Source organism: Peromyscus leucopus, chromosome 20 (genome assembly GCF_004664715.2).
Source record: "Peromyscus leucopus breed LL Stock chromosome 20, UCI_PerLeu_2.1, whole genome shotgun sequence".
In the NCBI taxonomy this organism is placed as follows: domain Eukaryota; kingdom Metazoa; phylum Chordata; class Mammalia; order Rodentia; family Cricetidae; genus Peromyscus; species Peromyscus leucopus.
In genome coordinates, this window is record NC_051080.1 from 46,759,339 (window position 1) to 46,780,351 (window position 21,013).

The 21,013-nt window shown below is 39.3% G+C and overlaps 1 protein-coding gene across 39 annotated transcripts in view; it reads left to right on the plus strand.

Moving 5' to 3' along the window:
* Positions 1–21,013, plus strand: part of Rims2 (regulating synaptic membrane exocytosis 2) — a 472,086-nt gene that overhangs the window by 30,654 nt on the left and 420,419 nt on the right. For 2 of the 39 annotated variants that reach the window (XM_037197767.1, XM_037197768.1), the window contains exon 1: positions 3,231–4,210. The exons of the other annotated variants lie outside the window; for them this stretch is intronic. The gene's annotated coding sequence lies outside the window, so the exon portion shown is untranslated. Of the gene's footprint in view, positions 1–3,230; positions 4,211–21,013 lie in introns of those variants that run through there. 39 annotated transcript variants of the gene reach the window in all.

The window sequence follows — 21,013 nt, forward strand, 5'->3', positions numbered from 1 at the left end:
TGTATTAGTCTTCTTGAGCTCAGTGTAGTGTCTGATAGGTCTAGGCACTCAGTGAAGAGCACTGAAGGAATTAAACACAACTTGCTTGAAGTATTTGAAGACATTGATATTAGAAAGAAAGGAATATAAAGAACGAACTTTTAGAATTATGTTAAAATATTTTAATAGCTGATCCTGATATAAACCAGAATCAGTCATTGTTGTGTGTGTCTGGGGAGTGGGTGTGGGACATGAAGGGAGAGAAGTGGGAAGTACACGTGGGATAGTGTGGTCTTCACCTTAGAGAGGGAAGCACAGACATCCTCTGTCTTTCCAATCCATTTAACTCGCAGATTCCACTTCCTTTTATTGCCTGTTAGTTCGCTGGGGACGGTAAGATTGACTTACACTTCTCCTGAGGAAGAAATAAGTTGGTGGACAAGGAAGTATGTGAGGAATGTAAGTGTATAGGACAGTCTTGTTCAAGGATTAGGAGGTAGGGGTATGTGTGTGTGTGTGTGTGTGTGTGTGTGTGTGTGTGTGTTAGGGAAGGAAGAAGAGGGAGACAGATAGACAGACACATACAGTTAGCATTGCACATTTGTGACTCTTAGTTATTTTCCTTGTATTTGTCTGGAGGCTAAAAGCAGATACATTGAGAATGGACAGTAGGCAGGGACTAGATTGGGCAGAGATTTATTTAGCACAGCACAGAGTTTGATCTTGTTCTGACTATAATGGCAGTGTATGAAGAGCAAATGGGAAGAATGGTATGTGGGGAAGTAGAGATGGGCAGCGTTTGGATGGAAGCCGGAGAGGGACAGAACTCAAACAGTAGTGCACCTTTGATTGAATGGGACATTTGGTTTGTGCTCCCAAGGAAATAGATGTGTTTTAAAACTTCAGATGAGTTAATATAGTGTGATATTATCTTATTGCTATTTTGTAAAGTATTTATTAGGCTTATCGTTTTGCTTGTGTGTTGGTGCTATACCATTGAAATAAATAAGAAATAGAATCTAAGGAAAGATATATAAGTGGTGCATGGTGCACACATCTGTACTTTTAGCAGTCAGGAGGAGAGGCAGGAGAAGAGTGCTGTAGGTTCAAAGCCATCTAGGTCCACAGAGTGAGTGAGTTGTAGGCTATCCGGTGTTCTATATATTGAGACCAAGTCTCAAAAAAGCAAAACAGAGCAAAGCAAGCCATCTACCCAACCACTTAACCACCCAAAATCCACACACAAATAAAAACAAGAATCTAAACCAACTAAACTATACAACAAAACAAAATATAAAAAGAAAGGTTCACATTTTAATTTCTATCTCAATTAAATTTTACTTACCTTTAATATTTGGCACTAAGATGATTTTAACTCGTGTGTATTGTATTTATGAAAAAATTTCTAGGTAGTAACAATTATGATAAAATGAGATTTTATTTTAAGGAAGAGTTTCTGAGGAAATTCTTGCTTTTTGTGATTGAACTTCTGAGTATTTAAACTTAGAGTGGTCAGATTTCTTTTGCTTTGGGTGTCACTGAAATGACATAAATATTAAGGCAAGAATAAAGAAAGTAAAGAGACTCTACAGAGGTTGAGGGTGTCGGAGGAGGACAAGAAGCACAAGAATCACAACTAGAAAAGCAAATCCCGTGCCTCTGAAGTTGTGTAATTCAGAATACAAAACCTCGTGAAAAAGCACATAAAAACTGTACTGAATATTATAACCGAAGGAAGTTTAACATGGAAAATTAATTAGCATGAGTGTTAGTTATCTGTGTGTTTTCTGGAAAGACCAGTGACCACAGGAAACCATCAGGGCTAGGCTGGGGGAGGAGGAGAGGAAATAGATGTCAAAGCAGTGGGTGTAAATGCTGGGATGCGGAGGCTGTGGATGACTGCTGTCACCTGGAGCTGCAGTCTGCTGGTTTAGAAAGGCAGTAGTCACGGGGATGACTCCCCTCAGGTGGACATGCAGTCATGTATGACCCACCTCAGAAGGTGCTGGAGCCTGCATCCACCCATTGCTACCCCGGACACACTGACAGGTGATCCTAGTAACTGCTTCTCTGGAGACAGTTTTGGCTGTCATCCGGGGCAGATGAGCTAGTGGCAAGTGGTGGGCGGAGCCTGAGAATGATTGAACACATGGGCAGCTCCACAGCAAAGAAGACCAGCTGAGAATATCAGCAGAGCTGAGGCTGAGAGACACGAGTCTAGATGCATCGGCTTGTTGAATCAAGATGTACACATTAGCTTTTGTTGACTAGGATATTTTCTAAGTGTTCGTGTTGAAAGAAGATGCATTCCCAGAAAACTGAAAAGTAGTAGAGAACAGTCTGGAGCCCCTCTTCACCACCCCTGCCAGTAATTGTCCACGTGACTTCTGTGCAATGTCATAGTCACAAATTTGGTTGTGGGATCACCTGTGGTCTTGTCCAGGTATGTTGTAGTAGACTGGTGTGGCTATTGTCCCTGGAGCTGTTCCCACGAGCAGTTTTCTCCCGAGTTTCCTGAATATCACCATTGTACCTGCAGGAACCAGGGACAGAAAGAAAGTACAGTTGTCTGCTTTCTCCTGCCATTTGGTTTTCCTCAGTGCTTCCCAGGAGCAGGATGGAATTAGGCACGAGGTACCAAGGGAGTGTCTTAGAGATGCAGGCGACATCTTTCAAGCCTTCTGAGGAGGGAATGGGGGGATAGGACTAGAGTTGACAACCCACAAAGGGAGCCCAGGAAGCAGTTATCAGGTAGGGTTATTTGGTCACAGAGTAGAAGTAAACAAAGAAAATTTGGTCAGTTTTCTGAACATAAAGACAGAACTTTTGTTATTTTGATTTCTTCAAAGGAATTGCTAAAAAATATATGGGCTAATAGAAAAACTTTGAAAGTGAAAGAGTTCTCTACTGAAGTATCAGAGTGTTTAGTTTCAAGAAATGGAAATTGACCTTTTAACCAAGCCTGTAATTGCAGCACTTGGAGCTGAGGCAAGAGGCCTGCCCAGAGTTTTAGGGTGGTCTAGACTACAAAGTGAGACACTATCTCAAAATAATCAAAACAAACAAACAAACAAACAAACAAAAGGAAGGTTTTAGTTAGTGTTTCTATTACTGTGAAGAGACTATGGAAACTATTATAAAGGAAAACATTTAATTTGAGCTGGCCTACAGTTTCAGAGGTTTAGTTCATTATCATCATGGCAGGACACAGTGGTAAGCAGGCAGACATGCTGTTGGAGAAGGAACTGAGAGGTCTGCATCTTGATCTGTAGGCAGCAGAAGGAAACTGTGTGTCACAGTGGGCATAGCTTGAGCATGTAAGACCTCAGAGCCTACCTCCACAGTCACACTCTTGCTCCAGCTAGGCCACACCTCCTAATAGTGCCATTCTCTATGAGCTAAGCATTCAAACACGTGAGTCTATAGGGCCATTCTCTATTCAAACCACCACAATGACATTGCTTAACATCAAGTAGAAAATACATTTGTTATAAGTTCATTAGATCTCAGAAAAGTTGAATAACTATGCCTTGAAAAAAGACAAATTAAAGGATCATCTCTGAATAGCTAGTTTGTAAAATTTATAGGTGGCCTCTTCAGAGTGCTGCCTCTTACATATGTTGACCAACTCCGGCATCTGTTGCTTCCGGTTTGTATTATCAGATAGATTGTCTGCTCTAGATTGGGTTAGTTGCTCACCCTTGGACAGAGAAGATCTGGACAATTGAAAACTACAATGTTATTGTACTTAATAACTAAATACTAAACATACCATTGCATTTAATAATCAAGTACTAGCTTCTCAAAGAAAATTTGAACTATAAAAGAATGATTACTAGGCAAGCAAAAAAAAAAAATCACAGGTTATTTTTTATTCAGGGCTATTTTAGACTAGCAGTAGGTAGCTCAAAATTATGGCCCAAAGTGCTTGTGCACTTGATATGTAATTGCCTCTCTGATCTCTTTGAGTAGTACTTTTGAGGAAGTTGTCATTGTTCTCCTCATGTTGCAGATGGAGGGAGTTGTCACTATTATCCTCATTTTACAGATGAGCAAAGTTGAGAGGTGCACTTCTGATGATGGTGGATTAGGCAATTTGGACTAACCCTCTACAGAGAGCAACTAGACAAACTGGATCAAATATAAAATTCATCTGTTTGAGAGTATCAGAGAGCTAACCCAGCAGTGACGACTGTGGGAACAAGACCCGGAGAAGAAGGAAACCCAAAAGGTGAGCTGGGATGTCAGGCTTCTTTCCCTGCGGAGATGTGTTTCCAGTAAAGGTGGCCAAGAGCCTGAGAAATTCAGAAGAGCTTTTGACATAATAAGGAATTTGATCTAATACAGCTAGTTTGGAGTAGGATTTACTGATAGGAAGACTGGTTAATCCCTAAGCTTTGGGCTGGGACCTTGAGGTCTACTCTTTAGTGGTGAGGATGAATCAGAAAGAGAATGGCCTAATGCCATCTAATATCCATGGTGTGGTGTACATCTGTAATTGCAGCACTTGGGGGGTAAAAGCAGGAGGATCAGGAGCTCAACATCATCCTATGAGTTCAAAGCCAGCCTGGCTTACATGAGACCCAATTTCAACAAAAGTCTACTTATACAACAAAGCTGAACTCTAATCTTGATTAGATTATAGACGTCCAGGATTGTTAAATGAATCTACTCACTAGTCAAAGCAGGATCAGTCCTTCCTGGCAGAAAGTAGTATCATGCATAGTCTCAAAAATTTCTAGGGGGCTGGAGAGATGGCTCAGTGGTTAAGAGCACCGACTGCTCTTCCAGAGGTCCTGAGTTCAATTCCCAGCAACCACATTGTGGCTCACAACCATCTGTAATGGGATCTGGTGCCCTCTTCTGGCCTGCTGGGACACATGCAGGCAGAATACTGTATATATAATAAATAAATAAATAAATCTTTAAAAAAAAATTTCTACCATTAATATATATATGTGAGTGCCTGAGAGATGGCTTAGTGGTAAAGATCATTGGCTGAGGAACGGGGCTTATTTGCCAGCACCACATGGTGACTTACAATCATCTCTAACTCCAGTTTGACAGAATCTGACACCCTCTTGTGAACTCTGTGAGTTCCAGGCACACAAGGTGCACAGACATACATGCAGGAAAAACATTCATACACGTAAAACAAATAAAATTCATACACATAAAACAAATAAAATTCATACACGTAAAACAAATAAAATTCATACACATAAAACAAATAAATTATTAAAATTATTAAAATATATTATGTCTTACAAATATAAAAATAAACATATAGGAGACAAACATAAAACTGAAACTAAGGGACAGCATAACACAAGATTCTGATGATGGAGTTCTTAGGCACTGACTTAGAAAATAAATGTATTTAAATTAGCAAAATACAAGAATGAGGATTTTGGCAGGGAACTGGATATGATAAAGAAAAATATATGGAAATGGAAAACAGCAGTATGAAGTCAAGAACTCACTGAATGAATTTTATAATGTTTTAGGTAACAGAAAAATAGTTAACTGCAAGGTTAGGGGGAAATATGTCTAGTAAAACATGGAAATATAATATGAGGGAGGAAAAAGGAGAAAGGTAAAATATGAGACAGCACTCGCAGCTGGGCTTTCAGGAGGGGCAGAAAGCACAGCAAACTCAGTCTGAAGAGGTCACGGCTGAGACATCCCGCACTGATGAGCACCAAGACAGTGATTGGCAGTTTTACAGACCCAGGAAAGCTAAGCCTAAGGAAAACGTTGTTAAGTAGGCTTTTCTTAATAAATGCAACCCCACTTCCGCCACACACAAATTGTAAACTTTCAGAGCAGAAAAACACCAACTTTCAAAGTGTCCCCCATAAAATCTACATCGATTCTCAGCAGAAAAATGGGAGTGTAAGCCTGGAATGATGTCTTCAAAGTAATGAGGGAAAAGGAAAATGATCTTTAAAAAAGAGGTGGGTCTGTGTTACTCAGGCTGCTCCAACCACTGGGCTCCGGGACCTGCTTGCTGTTCTAGCAGTGGGCGTCTATGGCATTCTCCCAGCTTGACGAAAACAGAAAACAACCCAACTTAATGTTCTGTAAAAACATCCCCCTGAGAAGGCAGATTAAAGGACAATTCAGAAATACAATAGCTGAAATATGTCACAGCTTCCCATATAAGGAAATATTAGGGAAAATGATCTTAGGTGGAAGGCCAGAAATCAATAAAAAAAAGTTGAAAAAAATGGAAGTTTAAATTGACAATGTGAACAAGTATGATGATATTGGGGTGAAATGTTATCAACACTGCACCCATACAATAAGACAGGTGAATGAGTTAAGTGGTTTAAATCATGTTGTCAGGAAGAAGTTAACATATATGCTAGGTTAGTAAGTCGATACATAGGGTAATTGGTGAGTTTATTTAGAATGACAGTCGCAGGGTGTATAACTCTCAGACTTATGCATAGGTGAACCAGAAAGTGCAGTCAATTGAATACGAGAAGAAAGGAGACGGAATAGGCACGGGGCACTGAGAACAAGTGGTAAAATAGTTTGGAACTCAGATTGGTTAGAGAATTCAATGTGTGTTTCCTGGCACGGTGGTGCACCCCTGTAGTCTGCCCTTGGGATGATGAGGTAAGATGATTTACCTGTGAATTCTAGACCGACCGAAGGTCTCAAAATCAAATAATCAAACAAATGTAAATACATTGTTATAAATTATTGATAGACTGGATAAAAATCTGACTCTACTTATCTGCTATGTATAAGAAATGTGTTTAAAGCCTCATATAGATATTGAAAATATAAGAATATGGAAAGGTTAAAAAATAAAATGATGTTAAAATAACTTTGTAGGAATTAACAAAAATAATTTATTTTATAACACCATCATAACATTTATGCTAAGAATTGAGATTATTAGAAAGAAAAGTTTATAGACAAAATTTTATTCAAGAATATAAATGTAAATATTAAAAAGGCAGGAATTAGTAGCAAATAACAAGAAATTAAAAATATTAGAGAACACAAATTTATATATTCCCAAGACCTATAAGTTAGTTAAATGTTTGAAAATCAGTGTAATCGACAACATTAACAGAATAAAGGCAGAGAAAACTGTGGTAATATCATTACATGCAGGAAATGGGCTGGGTAAATCTATTAGGCGTTTGATTAAAAAAAAAAAAACAAACCTCAGTGAACTAGAAATTGACAGAAATATTTTTGTATACAAAGTAATACAAAAATATCCTAGTGTCAGTGATTTCATTGAGTATTCACCAGTACAGAAAGGTCAGAAGAGAAATACATCAGTTAGAATTGGGAAAACAATATAGCTTTCATTGACACATGTTGGTATGCAGTGAATTAAAAAAAAAAAAAAACAACCACAGATACACTTTAAAGTTAAGAATTTTATCACGGCTTCATGATATAGTCAATAGTTATGAAAAGAATGTATTTTTATATCAAAAACAACATTTGAGGGGCTTGAGAGATGGCTCAGAGGTTAAGAGCACATGCTACTCTCCCAGAGAACCCGAATTTGGTCCAGTACCCACATCAGACTGCTCACAACTGTCTGTAACCCCAGCTCTAGGGGTCTGTTGCCTATGGCTTCCATGGGCACCAAAACTTAGGTATATATCCCAAACGCAGGCACACACCCCTGCACATCACTTAAAACACTGAGATAAATCTTAAACAAACAAACAAATCCCACCTGGAAATAATGAGTTTAGCATATGTGATTTGCATCAAAAGAGTAGAAAGAAATCTAAGTAAAGGTTTATAATCTTTCAACACCCAAATTATAATACTTTATTTAGAGAAATTTGAGATTTATAATGTTGGTAGATTGGAGTCTCCATGCTATTAAAAAGTGAATTCTCCCTAAATTCAGTTTTAACTTGTTGAAAATTTTAGCAAAATGTAGCAAATGTAAACAAAAAACATTTACTTTAAATGATAGACTGATTCTAAAATTTACATGGAAATGCAAAGACCCCAAAATAGTCAGACACTCTTTTAGAGGAGCAGAGAAAGAAATTGATCATAAAGGAAGAGATTGATGAATTATATTACAATTACAGACTTGGGAATATGTGCCTGTAATCCCAGGATGTCAGAGGTGATGTAAGATGGTTGCTTGAGACCGGGAGTTTGAGACCAGAATGAACAACATAGCAGTACTGTTTCAAAGTAAATTACCAAGATACTTTTAGAAATGTACAAAATAAGTTTGAGAACAGAAGATATTTGAGAATTTGGGTAAAAGTTAAAATTTAATTGGAAAAAACTGTACTTACTAGCTTTTAAATATAAATATAATAGGCACTGGCTATTTTCTCTAATGAGTTTTTTTTTTTTAAACTTTTTAGTAGTTGTTCAAGTAGGATCTTTTAAAATTCATTTTTTCCTATAAAGGATTTGATTTATTTAAGTCTATTAAGTAATAGCATATAACCCAGAAGGGACTGTGTTCTCTGTCGTTTACTTACTCTATGACTGCCGATTGATTTGTGTCTCTCCTTTTAAGAATTCGCTGTGCCCAGGATATTTGATCCTTTTATTTTATCACATAGTTTGAAATCATTTTTGTTGGGTAGGTAAATGAATAAATGCATGCTATTTGTTGACATGTTACTATTAGTGGCAATCTATAGAAACATGGTTATCACAGTCCAGAAATTCTTTGATGTTTCTAGTTAGGCAAACTAAATTTATTCAGATACTGAGTTGGTTTTCAGAAAATGCAGTTGGAAGCCTCCACTGAGAGTGTGCGGTGGTAAAGGGGAGTGGAAGTGGGTCCTGTGTAGGTCAGGTCATCCCCTCCCGGCTCCCGCTCCCTTCTCTATAGCCCAAAGTTCTCGCCAGCCTCGATTTTCTCTGTGACGCTTTCTTACCCTTACTTAGAGGATTATCGGAACTTTACCTACCTTTTTACATACAGTATCAGTGATTTCATATTTTATGTGATTAATGAGCTAAGAACACTAAGAAGAGTTTCAACAGCATACATTCCAGTATCATTGTTTTATATTATGACTTTACATTTGTATCTGCTACAGAAGACACACTTAGAATACTACTTAGTATCATCTAAAATCAGTTAAAAACTTGAGGGGAAAATATTGTACTTTGGACAGAATGGTCACTTGATGCTGGTTGGCTTTTTTAGATTCAGACCGACAGTCCAGATTTTTGGAAGCATACCTTTTTGAGCTGGAACATTTCTTCTGCCATCTATTAATGTCCATAGGGACATACTACCTTGAAGGTTGTGAAAGTTTAGCAAGAAGACATGAAATATTTAAAGCGTAGCTGTCATATTTTCCATTGCTAATTATTTACTTTCTGTCCTTCTTAACAGTAGCCCAGAGGGGTCTGTATCTTATGTCACATGACAAGAAAAAAATAGGCTAGAAGTGGCACACTTTGTAGTGTTCAATAAGTAATTGAAATTAATTTTAGGTATAAATATGTATAATCAAGTACAAGAATATGTACATATTATCATATGCTTCTGTTACTCATGTCTAACTCTTCCTCAAGTTATAGTGGCATATCTATCCAGCTGTAGCTGAAGGAAATAGCTTTACTATGATCCCAGTTAGGTCATCTTATTTAACTTTCTGGTATTTTGTTGTCAACAAATATGATCCCTCCATTTCATTCAAATATACATCACACATGCTACATCACAGAATTATGACTTTGTAGGTCTGCGATTTAGTTCTAGGAGTGAGAAATAACATTTTCTAACATGTTTTGATCTCCATTTCTACCTTCATTAATTGGTTTTTTTTTTCAGGAGCCAGCAAATGTTCATAGGCCAAATCTGATCTGTTCTCTGTGAGCAGTTACATCTTCAGTTGTTTTAAAAACTCAAAGGAACAATAAGGTTTATGAAAAACATGGAATTTCAATTCTAATGTTATCGGAACAGAGTCCTGTATGTTGGTTTGTACATTATGGCCACTTTGACATCATAATGGTAGAATTGAGCAGTTGGGACAGTGACCAGCTGTTTGGGCCACTACAAATAGCAGTGGTGCAGTTATAATTCAATCGCATTTGGAGTGTAATGATCGTGCTGCGCTGTGACAGTTGGTTTATTTATTTTCTAGTTATCAGAGAATGCTCCATCAGAAGGGAAGATGTCCCATGCGGTTTTTAAAAAGAGATATTTACTTTATGAATCTGTGTGAATGCCTCTATGTATGTGTATGCACTACTTACATGCCTGGTGCTGGTGTAGATCAGTAGAGGGTATCACATTCCTGGAGCCAGGGTTACAGGCAGTTAGGAGCCACCTAACGTGGGTGCTGGGAACTGAACTGGAGGCCTGCAAGAGCAGCAAGTGCTCTTAACCACTGAGCCATCCCTCTTGCCCACATGCTATTTATGCTTTTTAAAATACAGTTGAGAGTTAGCAAGATAGTTGAGCAGATAAAGGAATTTTGCTTATACAATACAAGTCTGATGACCTGAGCTTAATCTCTGGAACTCACTGAGTGGAAGTAGAGAACCAACTCCACAAAATTGTCCTCTGACTCCCACATGTGGCCCATGGCATGCATGTCTCCTCCTGTCCCCCACACAGTAATAATGACTGTTACAAGAGAAGGGCTGGAGGGTTTAAGGGGATTTGATGCCCCTTTCTATCACCCAGGGCTCCTGCATGCATGTGGTGCATACATATGCATTTTGGGCAAACACATACACATAAAATACATAAATATAAAAAAGCACAGTTGAACATAGATTATTTTGTTATAAAATTAGATGACAAAATATTGGATTTATATGTTATTGATGTTGTAATTATACTTAAAAGAAAGTAATGTACATTGACCTTTCTTGGCTAAGCATCTCTTACAGTATTTTCAGCTAAGGGACTTAGGAAATTTAAAATGAGATATACTGTTATTACAGATTTTCTTTTCCAAGATAAAAAAAATAAAAGTAAAAACAAGGCTATGACCAAAGCAAGTTTCTGAGTGACTTAATTGTTAGCAAAACAAGTCCACTTATGGTGAGCTCCTAAAATTCCATTTAACCAAAGAAATTGAAATAAGATGGGCCTAGATAAAATAAACTTGCTTGAACCTCTTAAATTTTGGGTGAGAGTAATTTCTCGGGGTTGAGGACGATCTGGTAGTTAATGAAAAATAATGGTAGAAAGTCTTCTTTGTCTAGTGGTTTTTAATGGTTCCTGTTGAGTTGATGAGTGCTGTCAGACTTTTCTGTTGTTCCTTTGAGGTGTTCACATGAATAATCATTGTGTAATAACCAGAGGCCAAGCTATTTTAAAGGAATTTTAGAAAGCATTAATTTAGTAGAACTTGGAGCAGAATCTGTTGAAATTTGTATTATGGAGCGAAAAAATGTTAGTTTCTACAAATCTATAGTTTGTGCAAATAGAAGGAACTTAAGTCATGGACATTTATTGTGTTGTTTCTAAGGCTGCATTCTGTAGAAAACATTTGAGTCATCGTATGCTATTGAACTGGTAATGTGACAGTGAACTTCATTCTGTTGTCACCTTAATGATGACCAGTTCTGTGCATTTTGGTAAAGTAGAGACCGAGTGCCTTGACTTATTCTGTCATAGAAGGCTAGTGACTTAGGAAACATTTGTGTGAAAATGTCTTTAATTACGGTGTAGAACACAATGGCTTTGTATACTTGCTTTTCCTGTGGAATTGATAAAATTTCCACATATAGACAAAAATATACTTCTTTGTTAAACGTAGAGGTTGTCTTTTCAAATTGACTCACCATCACTGTGGAGTGGTCACTTCAAAGACAAATAACAGTTGCTATCCTGTTCATTACTTTCGTTATTGCTGTACCCAGATACCCAACAGAAGTGCCTTAGACGGTTTATGACGGCTTACAGGTCCACAGCTTATATTTATTTCACCATGGTGAGAGTACATGGCAGCGGGTGGGCGTGGGGGGGGAGCAGGTCAGTTGGTCACTTCCTGAAGGTGGGCAGGAAGCAGAGAATGAACAGGAAGTGAGGTCAGACTACAGAACATCAAAGCATCTTCCTTCTGCCACCTTCCTTCAGTAATTCTCTACATCCTCACCAGTCAGCACTGCCAGCTGCGGAGCAGGTGTTCACACCCACGAGCACATGGAGGTCACACTGTATTCAAACCACACTGCCAGCTGCGGAGCAGGTGTTCACACCCACGAGCATATAGAGGTCACACTGTATTCAAACCACACTACCAGCTGTAGAGCTGGTGTTCACACCCACGAGCACATAGAGGTCACACTGTATTCAAACCACACTACCAGCTGCAGAGCAGATGTTCACACCCACGAGCATATAGAGGTCACACTGTATTCAAACCATACTACCAGCTGTAGAGCTGGTGTTCACACCCACGAGCATATAGAGGTCACACTGTATTCAAACCACAGCAAGCACAAGTAATGTCAGTACTTTACATGCTTCTCGTGCTGTCAGTAGTTAAAGCAAATAGTGAGCGTTATTGTTGGAATTTTAGTGTATAGAATTTTGAGCTCAAAGTATACTTTTAATAGCATTTTTATATGATGATTCTAGTGGAAATAAGATCTCAAAATTTATTTAATTGTAAATAAAGAGCTGTCCACTCAACTGTAGTCTGGAATGTCACAACATGATGAAAGGCAAATCCAAGGGAAAATTCAGTCAGTTCTGCTTTATTCACTAAGGCAGGGTGTCGTCACTGAGAATCACATTCTTGAGGCCTGAGGGGTGGCTCACTCAGTGAGTGCGTGCTCTGTAAGCTAAGGGTTTGTGTTTTGTCCCCGGGCCTCCAGCGGGCACGGTGCCAGGTGCTAGAACCTCCGTAGTAGAAAGACTGAGACAGGAGGATCCCAGGAGCTCTGGTCAGCCACCAGGCTGCTTCAGTGAGAGATCCTATCTCAAAAAATAAAAATAAAAAAAGGTGGACTGCAATAGAGAAGAAAGACTCCTAATATTGACCTAGCTTTGAAAGGCACATGAATATGGGCACACGCTCACATGCACAAGCATTTGCTAACCATGGGTGGGACGTATCTCTGTGTGTAAGTGATGGATTGACACCAGCATCTGATATTTTTACATGTGTGAAATATATAAACTCATATCACAGATTAACAGATGAACATTTGCAGTTAATTTGGGTGATTTTGAATACTAGCTCTGAATCCAGTTCAGTGAGGTGTTATCACCTCCTGAGAGAGTTCCACTGTTTCTTTATGTAGACAGGTTCTTTACACTCAGTAAGAATTTAATAGAACAAGCTGTGCATGGTGGCACATACCTGCATCGTAGCTCTTGGAAGGCGACAGCAGGAGGATCAGACGTTCAGGGGAAAGCCTTGGCTGCTGTCTCCAAAAGAAATTTTGTGGAATGCTAGCACCACATAGCATCCTTAATTTTGATTTGTAATCCAGAAAAACAACAACAACAAAATACTTACTGTCAGCTCTTTCACAGAGCAGGGAAAAAAAAGACTTGCTTATTCCACTTTAAATAATCAAGAAAAATTATTCATCTTTCGTTTGACATATTCATTTTACTCCTGCCTCCTACCGCCTAAAAGATCTTTTTAAAGGAAACTTTGAATAGAAATTATGTAGCACTTTCATGTGAAGTTATGTCTAATTGTTTTAAGCATTATCACATCATTTTTTGGTACCGTTTTAAAGGACTAAACAGAAACAACTCTAAGTTGTAGCTAGAATCCAGATATCTTAACCATCTCTGAATGTCAGAAATCTCTGTCATAAAATTTTATTCTAGTTTGTGAGAATTAGCTAGAGTAGAGATTAGGCTAGCAGGAGCAGTGTGTGGATTGGTAGTATAAATGCTTCCTCCTTACTTGCTTGCAGGGTATCAATTGTCCTTAATTATTTTTACATTATTTAATAATGAGCTGCACTGCTAGAAAAGCCTTATCTTTACCTACATTCAGAGTTTTGAATACTGCGTTAGAAAATAGCAGAATTGTTGTGTAGAAATATGATGATTAATTCTTTAAGTGCAGACCAGGTTCAAATGTATCCCCAGGATTTTAATCCTGTTGTGTTTAACCTCATTACTGCGTTGATTACAGTCAAATGAAATGCTCTGAGTACCAACAGAGGTTTGCCAAATTCAACATTAGCTTTTGGCGAGGCTTCAGGATGCAATGGTAAACTTGGGCCATCTGGTCTGCTTTCTCACCTTCAGTTCTTGCCAAACAGTGAAGCAGTAATCTGGTGTATTTGATTAATGATAGGTCTAGCAGTGGGTGATGGGTTAGACTTTAGTAGTTAAATACGACAGGATGAGTGGGGTTCATATTTAATGAGTCTCTGAATGGATCAAACCTAGAAAGAGAAATAATAAAATGACATGTGGAGAAAAGTTGAGAAGGAGCTAAATGTATGGAAGAGTGGGGGAATTTTGCTTTATGTCCATTAGTTTATTGAATATTGTTACTGGAATTTTTAGGGACAAATACTGTGTCATGGCAGCCCTAATAAAGCTAGGCTTGGCCACCCATTCTCAGGATGCCAGTTGGTGACAGTAATAGTGCGAGGCAGAGGAGGGGTTATTCAGCGTGGCCGCATTAGGAAGAAGGCAAGGAAAGAGGTCCATTTGGGGAAGGACAGGCGGCCTCGGTGTAGAGGGCAGAAGTGCACATTGCTAAGCAGTATGGTCTCCCCCGCCCCATCGTTCCCATCAGTGTCTCTGCTTCAGTCTGAACTGAAGACTGTTGTGATGAGGCCCATCCCTTGGAGACAAGTTCCTCCTCAGGCTGGCATGAGAACTTCAGCTTTTCCTTTCCCCCAGCACGAGGTTCGTAGAAGATTCCAATCCATTGGGGTCTATTGTTTCAGTAGTCTGGTAGCCAACAGCACTGGGTGATTAGTTAATTCATAGTAGTAAGGAGTATGCTAAAAGCTAAAGCTGAGCACTGTGGCTCATGGCTAGAGCCCTGGTACCTCAGAACTCCAGGAGTTATGCAAGAAGATTTTGATTTTGAAGCCAGTTTAGGCTATAGTATGTTCTAAGTGAGACTATTACATCCTGAGACCTTTCTTAATAAACTACAGGCTGGGAATGTAGTCCATCAGTAGAACGGTTTTAGTTTATGCAAGACTCCAGGTTTGATCCTCAGTACTACAAGAGAAACAAAGCAAAACCAAACCAAAGGAAAGCAGTCAAACAAATGTCAGTAAAAGTTCCTGGAAAGAAGCCACACTTTGTACTGAATGTTCTACAGGTTTGCCCAGCTGACTAGAACTTGAGTGATGTGGCGGGGCTGGAGTATAGCAGGTCCAGAACCTAAGGACAGTTTATCGTGGGCCCTCACAACCCCTTTAATAACTGCTTGTTAGGAGGCTGGCACGATGGCTCCGTGATTAAGAGCATTTACTGCAGGTGCAGAGGACCAGGGTTCGGTTCCCAGCACCCACAGGGTTATCACACCTTGGTAACCATCTATAACTCCAGACCCAGGGCATCTGACTCTCTTCTCATTTGGCTCGGCATGACATGCCCAGGGCATACAAGTATATGTGCAGGCCAAGCTCTCCTCAGACCCATAAAATAAAATAAATAAGTCCAATCAGGAAGACTATCATTGCCTTCTTCAGTGTTGACCATTCTGTGACTGGCAGGTTTGAAACCCTTTGTAATGTAGACCACTTAGTAGACCACTCATTTTCACCACCTCCAAGCTAAGACTGTCAGGAGAGGACGTCTGTCACTGAAACCCACCTATCTCATGTTTCACCAAGGTGTTTAAGCCATGTCTTGTGATTTTCTTTACTCAGTTACTACGAAAATGTCAGGAATTGGTTATTAATGTATAAGAACATGAAATTTCAGATAACCTAAAGTGTTTTCATTCTTGGGTCATGATCACTCATATTTGGCTCCAGCAGAAACTGTCTCTTATTCCCATGGAGGGCTTGTGTTTCTTGTGTCAGCACACACAAGCAGATGCTGACACAGCAGGCATGACCTGTCTTCCCAGGGTTGGTCCTCTCCTGGTACAACAGTAACCGAGAGTCAACCGGAAGTAGAAAAAGCAACGAACAAACAATGTTGTGTCACCTCTGACTGCAGTGTGTCTCACTGGGTTATTTGGGTAGCTCAGTTGTGTTTGGTGTAGCCTTCTGTTCTGAGACTGTAACTGCAGAAACACCTTGATGTCCTGTTTTTATGTTTAAGCTCTGAGAAGTATTCTCCTGGTTGTGTCCCAGCAGCAGCACACAAAGGCACTTCTTCGGGTATGGGATCCAATGCAGTGGTTGAAAAAGGAAAAGCTTTAAACTTTATTTTAGATACTTTTAAAAATGTGCTTTATGATAGAAGAGACAGACATTATCCGTAAAGTTAAGAATAAAAGTAAGAAAGGAATATTAATATAGGTTAATGTAAAATGTAGACCCTGTGATGTAATAATGTATATTAAGGTGTATATTACTGGTAAGATCTTTTTTTATTTATCTTATATTTTACTTTGGTTATGTGCTTGACGTTGAACCCAGGGTCTTGTGCATACCTGCCCCTGAGCTATGTCTCTAGCTCTGGTCAGACTTTGGTAATGTCTATTTATGGACTGTAAAGTGTAAAGAAAAATAAAAATATACAAAAGGAAAGCCTGAAAATCTGATAGGCTGTAAAGTAAAAAACCAAATTATCAACTTAATAAATGAATTCAACAATCTGTTAATCAAACTTAGTTCATTATATGATATTTTTACCAACCACTAAGGATATAACAATGAACAAGACGTGAATTTTGTCTTATTTCTCTAAGTCATAGTTTTAATATCTATAAAATCAGTTTATAATACTTAGTTTAAAGGACTCTTGTATATACAATTCAGAAAATTATGTTAACTTCTGTCTTAGGGTTTCTGTTGCCATGAAGAGACACCACAGCAGCTCTTATAAAGGAAAACATTTAGTTTGGGTGACTTACAGTTCAGAGGTTTAGTCCATTATTGTCATGGCAGCACATGATGGTGTGCAGGCAGACATGGTGCTGGAGAAGGAGCTGAGAGAGCTACATCTTGATCTGCAGGCAACAGGAAGTGAACCGTCTACTGCACTGAGCATAGCTTGAGCAAAGGAGACCTCAAAGCCCACCCCTGCAGTGACACACTTCCTCCAAGGCCACATGCACTCCAACAAAGCCACACCTCCTAATAGTGCCATTCTCTGTGAGCTATGGGGCCAATTACATTCAAACTACCACAGTTTCCAATTACTGTAACTGTCTTGTTAAATAAGAAACACAGCCAAATGCAGAGTTCAAAGCCCAAGAGGTCAGAGCAGTAGTTAAGAGTTAAAAACCCTTTCTTACCCTTCACTGCCGCAAGAGGCCTACTTCCTCGGTGTTTGTCCTTTTTTATTGACTTTTTTTTTCTGCCTTCTCATTGATTGTAAACCCAACCACATGACCTCGTCACTGCCTGTCTATACAGACCTCCAGGTCTTCTATGGTTGGTATTGAGATTAACCATGTGTGTCTCCATGCTGGTGGTGTCCTTGAACACACAGCACATTAAGTAGTTCCCTTCATTACCCCTTCTCAGATAACCACTAATCTAGTTCCCATCTCCATGGACTAGTCTGTTCTGGATATTTCCTGTGAATGGAATCGTTAGCAATTGCATGTAGTCTCGGATCTGGCTTCTTTCCATTTACAGTAATATTTCCAAGAGTCATTCATGCGATAACATGTTTGGACTTTACCTTTTTCTAAATGGCTGAATACTCTTCAATTGTATGGATAGTCAATCTTTTATTTACCCACTACTCAGTTTATGGACATTTGAGTTATTTCTACTTTTTGTGGACAATGAATAATGGTGCTATGTGCATTCATGTACAAATTGTGTATGAATTTTCATTTTCTCTTTAGAATTTTTTATTAGTTTTTTGAGGATTTTGTACAATATGTTTTTATCATATTCATCCCTTACCCAATTTCTTCCAGATGCACCCTTTCTCTATAACAATCAACTTTGTGTCTTCTTGCTTTTTTCAAATACCCATCAAATACAATATGTACTACTCATATATTCTTTTTTCCCTTTTATTGATAATAGATTTTTTTCATACAATATTTTCTGATTTTGATGTCCTTCCTCTACCCAACTCCCCCTGTCCTTTCCTCCCCTCCAAATCCACACCCTTTTCTTCTCATTTTAAAATACAAACAGACATCTAAGTAATAATATTAAAATAAAACTAAAACAAATAAATCAGAACAGGACTAAACAAACTAACAGGGAAAAAAAAAGAGCCAAAGAAAAAGCATGGGAAACATATAAATGCAGACACACACACACACACACACACACACACACACACACACACACACACACACGTTTCCCCCCACAGGAATTCCATAAAAACACAAAACTGGAAGTCATAATATATATGCAAAGGATCTGTGAGGTTAAGAAAGAGATGCCCTGACACACATTATGAGAAAAAGAACTTCCAAAACTGCCATCGAATTCATTTTGTTGGCCATCTACTGCTGGGCATGAGGCCTAAGTGTGATTTGTTTCTCCCTTGGAGAGAACTGATTTTTCATTTGTAAGGAGTTATCAATTAGAGATAGTTTCTGAGTCAGAGATGGGGGCATGTGTCCACTTCTCCTTCAGCTCTGGGACCCCACTTAGTGCAGGTCTGTGCAGGTCCTGTTCATGCTGCCTCAGTCTGTGAGTTCATATGTTGTGCTGGGTTTAGAAAGCCTTGTTTCCTTGGTGTACTCCCTCCCCTCTGGCTCTTATACCCTTTCTGCCTCTTCTTCTGCTGGGTTCTCTAAGCTCTGAGGGGAGGGGTTTGATAGAGACACCCCATTTAGGGTTGTGTGTTCCCTTACTCTGTGCACATTGTCTGATTGGGAGTCTCTGTATTTGTTCCCATCTGCTGCAGGAAGAATCTTCTCTGATGATGGCTGAGCACTAGTTTATGAGTACAGCAGAATGTCATGAGGAGTCACTTTATTGCCATGTTCCTTAGCAGGACGGTAGTATTTGGCTTTACACTAGGTCCCTGGCCTATCTAGTTTCAGTTTCTTGGCTACCCAAGCAGTGCCAGGGATGGGTTCTATTTCATGGAGTGGGCCTTAAATCCAACCAGACTTGGTCGGTTCCTCCTATAAGTCTTGTGGTACTGTTGCACCAGCATGTCTTGCAGGAAGGTCATTATTGTACATATAAGGGTTTGTAGTTGAGTTGGTGTTCATCTTTGTTGTTTGGGAGCATGCAGAGTACCTTCTGGTACCATGAACACTAGTTTGTAGGAGTGAGACTCCAATAGTCTGTAGGAGTGAGACTCCAATAGTCTGTAGGAGTGAGACTCCAATAGTCTGTAGGAGGGAGACTCCAATATTCTGTAGGAGTGAGACTCCAATAGTCTGTAGGAGTGAGACTCTAAGTAGCACCAGTTCAACATCTTTGTGATCAATGAGTTGTGTAGGTGTTGTCTTCAGCAATACGATCTTAACTGTTAGTTTGTGGAGAGTAACCTACAGCCTTTGCAATAGCCTAGGTTGTTTGGCGGTTTCCATGGGGCCCTTTAGCTAACAACTCAATTAGTTGTGACCTCTTTTCTGGTACTTGAAGCTTCATTTGGTGATGAGAGATGTCTAGTTGGGACTCAGTCTCCCCTCTTATTTGGAGATTACATTTAGATTGCCTTCATATTATAGAAAGCGTCTACTGTATTAGATTTCCATACTACATCTCAAATGGCCCTTAGTTTTAGCTGTCCCTCTCTGTATTCTCTTCCCTTGCCTTCCCCCTCCCCATTTTATTCTCCCATTCCAATCTGTCCCACTCCATTCATCCATAGCTATCTATTGTATTGTTCCTTCCCTCTACTCCTACTCTCTATCAAATCTCTGTGGTTATACAGGTTGTACCTTGCTTATTAGTGACTCAACAGCTAACATCCACATATAAATGAATAAATACTGTATTTGTCTTTCTGTGTCTGGGTCACTTTACTAAGAATGATTTTTTTTCTAGCCCCATCCATTTACCTGTAAATTTCATGATTTCATTTTTTTTTTTTTTAAAATGGCTGTGTTATATTCCATTGGGTGAATGTACCACATTTTCCTTATTCAGTCATCTGTTAGTGGTCATCTAGATTGTTTCCAGTTTCTGGCTATTATGAATAGAGCAACAATGAACATGGTTGAACAAGTGTCTGTAGAAGGGTGTAGTGTCCTTTGAGTATATACCCAAGAATGGTGTCTTAGTCAGTGTTCTTTTGCTGTGAAAAGACACTCTGACCACAGCAATTCTTATAAAAGAGAGCACTTAACTGGGGCTTGCTTTAGTTCAGGGGTTTAGTGCATTGTTGTCCCAGGGAGCATGGCAGCACACAGGCAGACATGGTATTGAGAGTTCTACATCTGGATATGCAGGCGGCAGGAAGAGAGAGTCCCTGGGACTGGCTTGGGCTTTGGAAAGCCCAGAGCCCACCGTCAGTGACACATTTCCTCCAACTAGGCCTCACCTCCTAATCTTCTCAACAGTGCCACTCCCTGGTGGCCGAGCATTCAAATCTATAAGCTGGCAGGGGTCATTCTCTTTCAAACACCACGTTCCACTCCCTGACCTCCATAGGCATATACTGTATCATAATTCAAAATGCATTTAGTTTAATTTCAAAAGTTGCCATTGTTTATAACAATCTCAACACTGTTTAAAAGTCCAAAGTTCAAAGTCTTTCCTGAGACTCCCAGTAATAACTTAACTGTAATACTTGAAAAATCAAAATCAAAAAGCACATCACATACTTCCAGCATACAATGGCACAGAATATACATTACCATTCCAAAAGGAAGAAGATGGGCACACTGGACCAAAGCAAGAACTACAACCAGCAGGGCCCACTGCAAACTCTACCTTCAGACTCTACCTCCAACTCTTTCATCTTTGTTGACCGTAACACACTTCTCTCTCTGGGGCTGGTTCCACACCCAATCTGCAGCTGTCCTTGTCAGGTATTCCATGGCTCTGGCAT